Source organism: Hordeum vulgare, chromosome 1H (genome assembly GCF_904849725.1).
Source record: "Hordeum vulgare subsp. vulgare chromosome 1H, MorexV3_pseudomolecules_assembly, whole genome shotgun sequence".
Lineage (NCBI taxonomy): Eukaryota > Viridiplantae > Streptophyta > Magnoliopsida > Poales > Poaceae > Hordeum > Hordeum vulgare.
In genome coordinates, this window is record NC_058518.1 from 277,829,809 (window position 1) to 277,842,070 (window position 12,262).

The following is a 12,262-nucleotide window of genomic DNA, read 5'->3' on the forward strand; positions in this document are numbered from 1 at the left end:
ATGTTCACTCAATAAGAATGATAGAGAAAATATGGTGAACATGCACACACATCCTAGCAGCTATCAAGCACATGGGCAATGACAAAGTCATCTATATATGAGCATATTGACTTAGGAGCCAAGTAATAATACTTGATCATAGGTCATACTCATCGTTAAGCACAAGTGGGGTTACCACTTCTAGATAAGCATTAATGTGTTCATATCCTTAGGAGATGCTTATACTCAATATTTAGAGTAAATCTCCCCCTTGATATGACACCCCCCCTTAAGAGGGACAAACTAACCTTGGGTTTTGTCATGAAGACTTCAAGTAGGTGAAGTAGTGGTGGATGCTCAATGTTGATGACGATCATCTCGAGTTTGAGGTAATCCTTGTTGTTTCTTACTCTTCTAACCTTTGAGGGAATGTGTGACAACTTGAACTAATGCATATGGTTGAGGTTGATTGCATATAGTTCTTGCCAAAATGAATAAGAGTGAATTTTATTGGCAGAGTCACCCCTCAAGAACTCTCTAGTTCTTCCTCTTGTGAATCCACACCAACTTGATTGGGATCCTTGGAGTTGTGGTAGCACTAGTTGAGGTAGATCTAGAAGTGTCTTTGGGAATCCACTTGACCTTGACTTGGGGTTCTTCTTCATAAAGGTCAATGTCATCCTAAAGCTTTCCCTTGCCTTTGTGGTCTTGTGCTAGAAGGTCATCTTGTGAGCTTGTTCCCTTGGGAGGAGTAGCGTCATACTTCTCCTTTTAAGGAACAAACTTAGGAATGGGATATGGACCTTATTCCCAATCATCTCCGTTGATGTTGAAGTAGCCAACACCTTGTTTCTTCCGATGTCCTCCTTGCTTGCGTACAATTTCCTCAAATTGTTTACTTCCGGCAAGACTCTTGAAGACACCTCTCTATAATCCCTTTCAATAAATCATTTTCTTTCTCAAGTGTAACTTGGCTAAGAGAATCATTAGTGGAATCAAGAGAGCTACTAGCAACAATATTATGTTTAGCTTTATCATTGTTGTTACTAGATGAAGAAACTTTCTTGCCTTTGTTACTAGTGTTCTTAGGTTTAACTTGTGGAACAAAAGTAGACAAGAGTAATCGTTTGGCTAGATAAGAAGAACTCTTCTTTCGAAGATCATCATTGATTGCTTTTAGGAACTCATGCTCTTGCTCCAAGTTGAGCTTCTTGATATGTCTCCAACGTATCTATAATTTTTGATGGTTCCATGCTATTATCTTGTCAACTTTGGATGTTTTATATGCATGAATATGCTATTTTATATCTTTTTTGGGACTAACCTATTAACTCAGTGCCAAGTGCCAGTTTCTGTTTTTTCCATGTTTTTGACCCTTTTTCAGACGGAGTCCAAATGGAATGAAACTTTACGATGATTTTTTTGGACCAAAAGAGACCCTCGAAGCTTAGGAAGAAGGCCAAAAGAGCCACGAGGTAGTCACAAGCCCATGGGGCGCGGCCTACCCCCCTGGTCGCACCGTGCAGGCTTGTGACTTCCTCGTGGGCCCAACTGACGCAATTCCACCGCCATAAATTCCTATAAATTCAAAAACCTCCAGAAAGAAACCTAGGTCAGGAGTTCCGCCACCGCTAGCCTCTGTAGCCACCAAAAACCAATCCGGAGCCCGTTCCGGCACCCTGCCGTAGGGGGAATTCATCTCCGGTGGCCATCTTCATCATCTCGATGATCTCCATGACGAGGAGGGAGTAGTTCTCCCTCGGGGCTGAGGGTATGTACCAGTAGCTATGTGTTTGATCTCTCTCTCTCGTGTTCTTGAGATGTCTTGATGTCGATGTACCGTGGGCTTTGCTACTATACTTGGATCTTATGATGTTCTTCCCCCTCTCCCTTCTTTTAATGAATTGAGTTTCCCCTTTGAAGTTATCTTATCGGATTGAGTCTTTGAGAACACTTGATGTATGTCTTGCACGTGTCTATCTGCTGTGATCAACTTGCGGGTTTGTGACAATTGGGAACCTATGCATGTGGGTTGGCACACATGGATTCATGTGAGTACTCGATGTATGTTTGGTTGATCAACTTGCGGGCTCGTGACATTGGGAACCTATGCATAGGGTTTGGCACACGTTTTGACTCTCCGGTAGAAACTTTGGGGCACTATTTTAAGTTCTTTGTGTTGGTTGAATAGATGATTCTGAGATTGTGTGATGCATATCGTATAATCATGCCCACGGATACTTGAGGTGACAATGGAGTATCTAGGTGACATTAGGGTCTTGGTTGATATGTATCTTAAGGTGTTATTCTAGTACAAACTCTTGAATAGATCGATCAGAAAGAATAACTTTGCGGTGGTTTCGTACCCGACAATAATCTCTTCGTTTGTTCTCCACTATTAGTGACTTTGGAGTGACTCTTTGTTGCATGTTGAGGGCCAGTTATATGATCCAAATATGTTATCATTGTTGTGAGAACTTCCACTAGTGAAAGTATGAACCCTAGGCCTTGTTTCCATCCATTGCAATACTGTTCGTGCTCACTTTTGTTACCAGTTACCTTGCTGTTTTTGTAATTTTAGATTACAAAAACCTATATCTACCATCTATATTGCACTTGTTTCACTATCTCTTCGCCGAACAAGTGCACCTATACAACTTACCATTGTATTGGGTGTGTTGGGGACACAAGAGACTCTTTGTTATTTGGTTGCAGGGTTGCTTGAGAGAGACCATCTTCATCCTACGCCTCCCGCGGATTGATAAACCTTAGTCACCCACTTGAGGGAAAATTGCTACTGTTCCACAAACCTCTGCACTTGGAGGCCCAACAACGTCTACAAGAAGAAGGTTGCGTAGTAGACATCAAGCATTTTTCTAGTGCCATTGTCGGGGAGGTTAGCGCTTGAAGGTATATCTTTAGATCTTGCAATCGAATCTTTTTGTTTCTTGTTCTTCCGCTAGAAAACTACAAAAAATGGAATTGAGGATGCCTCATATGCTCCATCTTTTCAATGTCTTTCGTGAGCATGATGGGAAGGAAAATTTTGCTCAAGTGCTGAAAGAAGAATTACATAGAATGCTTGGCATAGAATATGTGAATGATGAGCATTATTGCAATGTTCTTAGCATGAATTCTTTGAATACCCATGATGCTAATGATATGCAAAGCCACAAGCTTGGGGATGCTATATTTGATGAAGATGATCTGTTTAGTTCTTCCACTTTGAATGATCAAAATCATTTTGATGAAAGCATGCCCTCTATCTATGATGGTTATTGTGAGGATACTTATGCTTTGAAGAAGAGGGATGATAAAACTTGTCATACTTTCTAAAACCCCTTTGCTAAACCTTGCTTTTTCATTGTGGACACAATTTGTAGTGCTCAAGTCCTTTACGATACTCCCACTACTATTCTTGAGAATAGATTTCCTTTTGTGGAGAGTAGTGAAATTCCTATGCTTATAGATCATGAAAAGAAAGCCTTAGGTGCTGGTTATATTGTTGAATTCATTCATGATGCTACTAAAAATTACTATGAGAGAGGATCATATGCTTCTACTTATTGCAATAGTATCAAGCTTCCTCTCCGTGTGTTGAAATTTTTGAAGCTATGCTTGTTTTGCCTTCCTATGCTAGTTGATTCTTGCTCCAATAAATTGTTTGATCACAAAATCCCTATGCATAGGTAGTGGGTTAGACTTAAAAGTGCTAGCCATATGCTCCATGATGCTCTCGTTGTGTTTCAATCCTTACCTTTTATGTGAGCAACATTGAAATAAATGCCTAGCTAAGGGCGTTAAACAATAGCGCTTGTTGGAAGGCAACCCAATGAATTTATTTCTTTTTCTTGCTGTTTTGTTGCATCCACAGTTTCATATTCTGTTGTGATTGTGTTTTTTGTGTTTCTTTTAGTGTTTGTGCCAAGTAAAGCCTTTATGATAGCTTGGGTGATAGTTGTTTGATCATGCTGGAAAAAGACACAAACTTTCTGCTCACGAAATTATTTTTCATTTCTATCCAGAAAGAGCTTTTGAGTTGATTCTTTTTCCTGCTGGTTGATATGCAAATTTACCCAATTGTCATAATTGTTCAGAATTTGTTGAGGTACGAGAAGCATATGAAGTATACAGATTGCTACAGACTGGTCTGTTTTTGAAAGATTCTGTTTTTGTTGAGTTGGTTGCTTGCTTTGATGAAACTATGGTTAGTATCAGGGGGTACTAGCCATGGAAAAGTGAGAATACAGCAGCCTAACATCAATATAGGTAGAATTCAAGTTTGCCACAGTACCAAGAGAAGTGGTAGTTTGTTTTCTTGTGCTAATGTTATCACGGGTTTCTATTTAAGTTTTGTGTTGTGAAGTTTTCAAGTTTTGGGTGATGTTCTCATGGATGATGGAATAAGGAGTGGCAAGAGCCTAAGGCATCCGAAGCCATATTCAAGGATACCAAAAAGCCTAAGCTTCGGGATGCCCCGGTAAGGCATCCCCTCTTTCGTCTTCAATCCATCGGTAACATTACTTGGAGCTATATTTTTATTCACCACATGATATGTGTTTTGCTTCGAGCGACTTGTATCATAGGAGTCTTTTATTTTTGTTTGGTCACAATCATCCTTGCTGCACACCCTTTTTGAGAGAGAGAGAGAGACATGCACTCATCGTGATTTTGCTAGAATGCTCATTGTGCTTCACTTATATCTTTTGAGCTAGATACTTTTGCTCTTGTGCTTCACTTATATCTTTTGAGCTAGATACTTTTGCTCTTGTGATTTACTTATATCTTTAGAGCACGGCGGTGCATGATTTTGTAGTTGGCTTATGCTATGAAAGTAGTCCCAAATGTTATAGGTACCCAAAGAGGATACAAAAACCTCCATCTTCATGTGCATTGAATAGAAAGAGAAGTTTTGATTCCTCTTAATTAGTTTTGAGATGTGGATTCGGTAATATTAAGAGCTATGTTAGTAGGGTGTTGTGAATCTAGAAATACTTGTGTTGGAGTTAGTGATTCCCGTAGCATGCACATATGGTGAACCGCTATGTTAGGAAGTCGGAGCATAATTGATCTATTGATTGTCATCCTTTGTGTTGAGGTCGGGATCACGCGATGGTTTAACACCTACCAACCCTTCCCCTCGGAGTATGCGTTTAGCACTTTGTTTTGATTACTAAATAAAAACTTTCGCAATAAGTATGTGAGTTCTTCATGACTAATGTGAGCCCATGGTATAGATGCACTTTCACCTTCCACCATTGCTAGCCTCTCTAGTGCTGCACAATTCTCGCCGGTACTCAAACCCACCAAATTCCTTCCTCAAAACAGCCACCATACCTACCTACTATGGCATTTTCATAGCCATTCCGAGATATATTGCCATGCAACTCCCACCGTTCCATCTCATGACTTGTGCCGTCACTCTCATATTGCCATTGCATGATCGTAAGATAGCTAGCGAGATGTTTCAACGTCATACGCCATGCTAGATCGTTGCACATCCCGGTACACTACCGGAGGCATTTCCTATGGAGTCATCATCATTGAGATCTTTGAGCAGTGAGTAAATAGAAGTGTGATGATCATCATTATTAGAGCATTGTCCCATGTAAGGAAATAAAAAAAGAGAGGCCAAAGAGCCCAAAAACAAAAAAAAGGAGAAAAAAAGAAAAAAGAGAGGCCTAAGAGTCCAAATGAAAAAAGGGGAGAGAAAAAGAGAGAAGGGACAATGCTACTATCTTTTTCCACACTTGTGCTTCATGATAGCACCATGTTCTTCATGATTGAGAGCTTCTTGCTTTGTCACTACCATATGCTAGTGGGAATCTTCATTATATAACTTGGCTTGTATATTCCAATGACGGGCTTCCTCAAAATTGCCCCAGGTCTTCGTGAGCAAGCAAGTTGGATGCACACCCGCTACTTTTCCTTTTGAGCTTTCACATACTTATAGATCTAGTGCATCTCTTATATGGCAATCCCTACTCATTCACATTGATATTTATTAATGGGCATCTCCATAGCCTATTGATACGCCGAGTCAGTGTGACCATCTCCTTCTTTTTGTCTCACAACCACCACCACACTCTACTCCACCTATAGTGCTATATCCATGGCCCGCGCTCATGTATTGCGTGATAGTTATAAGAAGTTTGAGAAAGTAAGAGTGCGAAAACAATTACTTGGCCAATACCGGGGTTGTGCATGATTTACATTAGTTATGTGAGGATGATGGAGCATAGCCAGACTATATGATTTTGTAGGGATAACTTTCGTTGGCCTTGTTATTTCAAAAGTTCATGATTACCTTGCTAGTTGGCTTGAAGTATTATTGTTTTCATGTCAATAGCAAACTATTGTTTTGAATCTTACGGATCTGAACATTCATGTCACATGAAAGAAGTTACAAAGGACAAATATGCTAGGTAGCATTCCACATCAAAAATTCATTCTTTATCACTTCCCTACTCGAGGACGAGCAGGAGTTAAGCTTGGGGATGCTTGATGCGTCTCCAACGTTTCTATAATTTTTGATGGTTCCATGCTATTATCTTGTCAACTTTGGATGTTTTATATGCATGAATATGCTATTTTATATCTTTTTTGGGACTAACCTATTAATTCAGTGCCAAGTGCCAGTTTCTGTTTTTTCCGTGTTTTTGACCCTTTTTCAGACGGAGTCCAAATGGAATGAAACTTTACGATGATTTTTTTGGACCACAAGAGACCCTCGAAGCTTTGGAAGAAGGCCAGAAGAGCTACGAGGTATTCACAAGCCCATGGGGCGCGACCTACCCCCTGGTCGCACCGTGCAGGCTTGTGACTTCCTCGTGGGCCCAACTGACGCAATTCCACCGCCATAAATTCCTATAAATTCGGAAACCTCCAGAAAGAAACCTAGATCGGGAGTTCCGCCGCCGCAAGCCTCTGTTGCCACCAAAAACCAATCTGGAGCCTGTTCCAGCACCCTGCCAGAGGGGGAATCCATCTTAGGTGGTCATCTTCATCATCTCGGCGATCTCCATGACGAGGAGGGAGTAGTTCTCCCTCGGGGCTGAGGGTATGTACCAGTAGCTATGTGTTTGATCTCTCTCTCTCTCTCTCGTGTTCTTGAGATGTCTTGATCTCGATGTACCGTGGACTTTGCTACTATAGTTGGATCTTATGATGTTCTTCCCCCTCTCCTTTCTTGTAATGAATTGAGTTTCCCCTTTGAAGTTATCTTATCGGATTGAGTCTTTGAGAACACTTGATGTATGTCTTGCACGTGTCTATCTGCTGTGATCAACTAGCGGGTTTGTGACAATTGGGAACCTATGCATATGGGTTGGCACACGTGGATTCATGTGAGTACTCGATGTATGTGTTGATGATCAACTTGCGGGTTCGTGACATTGGGAACCTATGCATAGGGGTTGGCACACTTTTTGACTCTCCGGTAGAAACTTTGGGGCACTCTTTTAAGTTCTATGTGTTGGTTGAATAGATGATTCTGAGATTGTGTGATGCATATCGTATAATCATGCCCACGGATACTTGAGGTGACAATGGAGTATCTAGGTGACATTAGGGTCTTGGTTGATATGTATCTTAAGGTGTTATTCTAGTACGAACTCTTGAATAGATCGATCAGAAAAAATAACTTTGCGATGGTTTCATACCCGACAATAATCTCTTCGTTTGTTCTCCGCTATTAGTGACTTTGGAGTGACTCTTTGTTGCATGTTGAGGGCTAGTTATATGATCCAATTATGTTATCATTGTTGGGAGAACTTCCACTAGTGAAAGTATGAACTCTAGGCCTTGTTTCCACGCATTGCAATACCGTTCGTGCTCACTTTTGTTACTAGTTACCTTGCTGTTTTTGTAATTTCAGATCACAAAAACCTATATCTACCATCCATATTGCACTTGTTTCATCATCTCTTCGCCGAACTAGTGCACCTATACAACTTAACATTGTATTGGGTGTGTTGGGGACACAAGTGACTCTTTGTTATTTGGTTGCAGGGTTGCTTGAGAGAGACCATCTTCATCCTACGCCTCCCGCGGATTGATAAACGTTAGGTCACCCACTTGAGGGAAAATTTCTACTGTCCTACAAACCTCTGCACTTGGAGGCCCAACAACGTCTACAAGAAGCAGGTTGCGTAGTATACATCACTTCTCGAAGCGTAGCTTCTTATGGGTTCTTGCAAGCTCTCTATGATCTTCTAGAGTAGTTTCATGATCTAACTTAAGAGTTTTTAATTCTTGAGTTAGTCATTGAATTTCTTCCTTGTCATCATCACTCGATTTCTCTTGACTATCATGATGATTAGCAAGTTCATTTTCATTGCAATCACTAGTTTTATCAAAGAGCAAGTCATCTTCTCCTAACAAGTAATCCTCATCACTATTGAAATCAAGATACTCGGGGTGTGATACCTTGGGGACTTTAGCCATGAAGCAATTTCCGAACCCCTCATTTGGTGAGTCAAATAGGTCGTAGGAGTTTGAGGAAACAAGTGCAGTTCCGGCAACACCTTCATCTTGACTATAGTCGGAGTTGGAGTGATAGCTTCTCTCAGAGTGGTGATCAAACTCGGAGCGAGAAACCCATTCACCAACATGAGCTTGATGTCTTCTTCTTGAGATGCTCTTGGTGTATTTGTCCTTCTTCTTCGATTCCTTGCCTCTCTGTGAGTGTCTCTGTTCATAACGATCTTCTCTACTACTTCCCTCTCTGTGAGGTGACTCATCTCTTGAGCTTCGTCTTTGAGGTGACTCTTCTCTTTGTTTTTAGGTAGCCGAGAATTCATTGTAGTAGTGTTGAGGCTTCCCACAATTGTAGCCATTTCAGTCACAACTGGACGAACGCTTCTCTTCATGTCTTGAGCTTGAGCTTATATCTTTGCCTCTACTCTTGTAGAACTTGTTGAATTTTCTGACCATGAGGCTTATCTCTTCATCAGTGACAAGATTGTCCTTTGAAGTAGCGGGAGCATCACATGAAGCTTTGTAAGCACCGCTTGACTTGTTGTGCAGCTCATCTTTGTCCTTGAGTGACATCTCATGAGTGACAATCCTACCAATGACTTCAGTTGGCTTGAGATCTTTGTAGTTTGGCATCATTTGAATCAATGTGCACACTGTGTCATATTTTCCATCAAAAGCTTTAAGTATCTTCTTGATGATGAATTTGTCGATCATATCTTCACTTCCTAAGCCGACAATCTCATTGGCGATGAGAGCTAGCCTAGAGTACATTTCAGCGACACCTTCACCATCCTTCATCTTGAACTTGTCAAGCTGACTTTGAAGCACATCCAACTTAGATTCTTTGACATAATCAGTACCTTCGTGCATGTCGATCAAAGTATCCCAAATTTATTTTGCATTCTCAAGGCGGCTAATTTTGTTGAATTCTTCGGGGCAGAGACAATTGAAGATGAGGTCGCAGGCTTGTGCATTAAGTCGCAACATATTCAATTCATCAGTTGTCGCATCACGATCCGGTTCACGCCCTTCTCCGAAGAAACCACCTTGCACACCGACACGAATAAAAGCGCAAAAGTGAGGATTAAAGCCAAGAATATGCATTTTCATCTTATGCTTCGAACTAGCAAAATCAGCGCCATTGAAGTAAGGACCTCTACGATGATAATTTCCCTCACTAGACGCCATACTCTTCTAGGTTGTTAAACCAAAGAAATGGAGACCAAAGCTCTGATACCACTTGTAGGATCAAAAGTATGTCTACACGGAGGGGTGATTAGATACTTGACAAGCTAATTTTTTTGCCTTTTCCCAATTATAGTTGAGAGGCAGCTATGGCAGCTCTAGCAAGTCAAGTACACCCTACACATGCAGTTCTAAGAGTGTAGCGGCGGAGAGTAAAACATGCAAGTGTAAAGTAAAGTAGTAAGGTAGGGAGATCAAACGCATGAGATTGACATGGCGATTTTTGGCATGGTTCCAATAGGTGGCGCTATCATACGTCCATGTTAGTGGAGATATCAACCCACGGAGGGTAACGATTGCGAGAGTCCACCGAGGGCTCCACCCATGAAGGGTCCACAAAGAAGGGGCCTTGTCTATTCCACCACGGCTTCCATCCACGGAGGACTAGCCTTACTCATGGTAGATCTTCCAAAGTAGGCGATCTCCTTGCCCTTACAAACATCTTGGTTCAACTCCACAAAACAAAGTAGGAGGCTTCCAAGCGACACCTAACCAATCTAGGAGGCACCACCCTCCAAATGGTAATAGATGTGGTAGATCAATGAACTCCTTGCTCTTGTGCTTCTAAAGATAGTCTCCTCAACACAAAATCATTCTCTCATAGAATATGCATGGGTAGGCTAGGTTGATTTGGTGGAAAGCAGTTTGTGGAGGCTAGAGATCAAGATTCAAATGAATTGAGTGGAATATCTTGGTCTCAACAGACGAGTAGGTGGTTCTCTCTCAGAAAATGAATCTGGATATGAAGTGTGTTTTCTGAGTGCTTCTCCCACGAATGAGAGGTGGATGAAGGGGTATATATAGGCAACAACCAAAATCCAACCATTACACACAAAGTGGCAAACTCGGTGACACTGAAGTGGAAAACTCAGTGGTACCGATTAGCTCAAAGGTGTGAACTTTTGAATCTCGGTGAGACCGATATATGAAACTCGGTGGCACCGAAAAGGTAGCTAATGGTCAGATGGCCAAACTCGGCGGCACCGATACTGAAACTCAGAAATTCTGATTTTGTGTACTGAGGCACTCGAAAGTTGGCCACCTAAACTCGGTAGCACCAATATGGATTTGGTTGCACTAATTTGGTGGCAGTGGCTAGGGTTTCTGTCTGAGGTCAAACTCGATGGATCCAAAATATGAAGTTGGTGACACCGAATTTGTGTATGTGGATTTTGACAGAATGGATATGTGGGAAAATGACTGAGTATTTTGGTGGCTAACTTAAAGCACTTGAGCAATCAGTTCATTTTATTACCTCACCCCCTTTTAATAGTATTGGCTTCCTTATGGACTCAAATGTGATTTCTCACAAATAGAAAATGAAGAGTCCTCTAGCTTGAAGCTTGAGCCAATATTATTTGTTTCTTGCATCAAGGGGCATCTCCACATAAGCCTTTAGCCAAAGCATCTTTTGAACTTTTTGGAAATATACTTGGAAAACATATTAGTCCAATGATGCATATGTCGTGATCAATTATCAAAACCACCCAAGGGAGCAATTATGCTTTCATTTTCAAACATGATTAATGGAGTGGCGTGCACTCGAGTGGTCCGTGTAAGCATTGATCTTGTATAAGAGGTGCTAGGACTGATATCGACCACCCTCGCAACATGGAGAAGTGCAAAGGGCGATGGACCCATGACCCATGCGTGCTTAGGATTTAGACCAACGGGCTGGCCTCTCTATTGACCCTAGGTAGGGCTACGATGTGTTGATCTCCCAAGGCCGGACATGACCTAAGAAAGTGTGCCTGACTAGAGTTGATTGAGCGTGTTGGGAAATGTGGTGCACCCGTGCAGGGATGATTGAACTATTCGAATACCTGTGTCCACGGTAACAGGACGACTTGGAGCTGTATCCCGATTTTATACAACTATAACTGTAACTTAGCTTGAATGATTGGCTCCGAGATTGCTTTCTCACAGGGAGTTGAGGAAGGATCTTTGGGCGTGACTTAATAAACTTTCTGCAACAATATGACATATGTATTACTGATCTGTACTCTTCTAATGCCGCAAGGCACTAAAGAAGCTAGTATCCGATAGGACTCGACCTTTTCTCCATTCTTGCATTTCTGCAGTCTGTCGAAAGATATAGCCCCATTTCTTTGATACCGATGCATAATTAGCATCGTTCTGATGTCAGTCTTGTGAGTACTATGGATGAGTACTCACCATTGCTTTGCTCCCCCTTTTTCCTATTGATATAGATGATGGATCCTAGGAGCCAGTTGATCCTGCCGACGACTACTACCCCGATGAAGCCTACTACTACATGGAGGCCGCTCATGACCAGGAGTAGTTAGGAGGTTCTCAGGACGGAGGCCTCGCCTGTTTGATCTATGTTATGTTGTGTTAGTCTTTTAAGGCAAAAACTTGTTTTCTTATGTCTGTATTCAGATATTATTTTCTTCCGCTGACTCGTGTATCCGAGCTTACTTATTTGAGCCCTCGAGGCCCCTGACTATGAAGCTTGTATGACTTTATTTGTGTCTAGAGTTGTGTTGTGATATCTTCATGTGAGTCCCTAATCTTGATTGTATACATTTGCATGTATGAT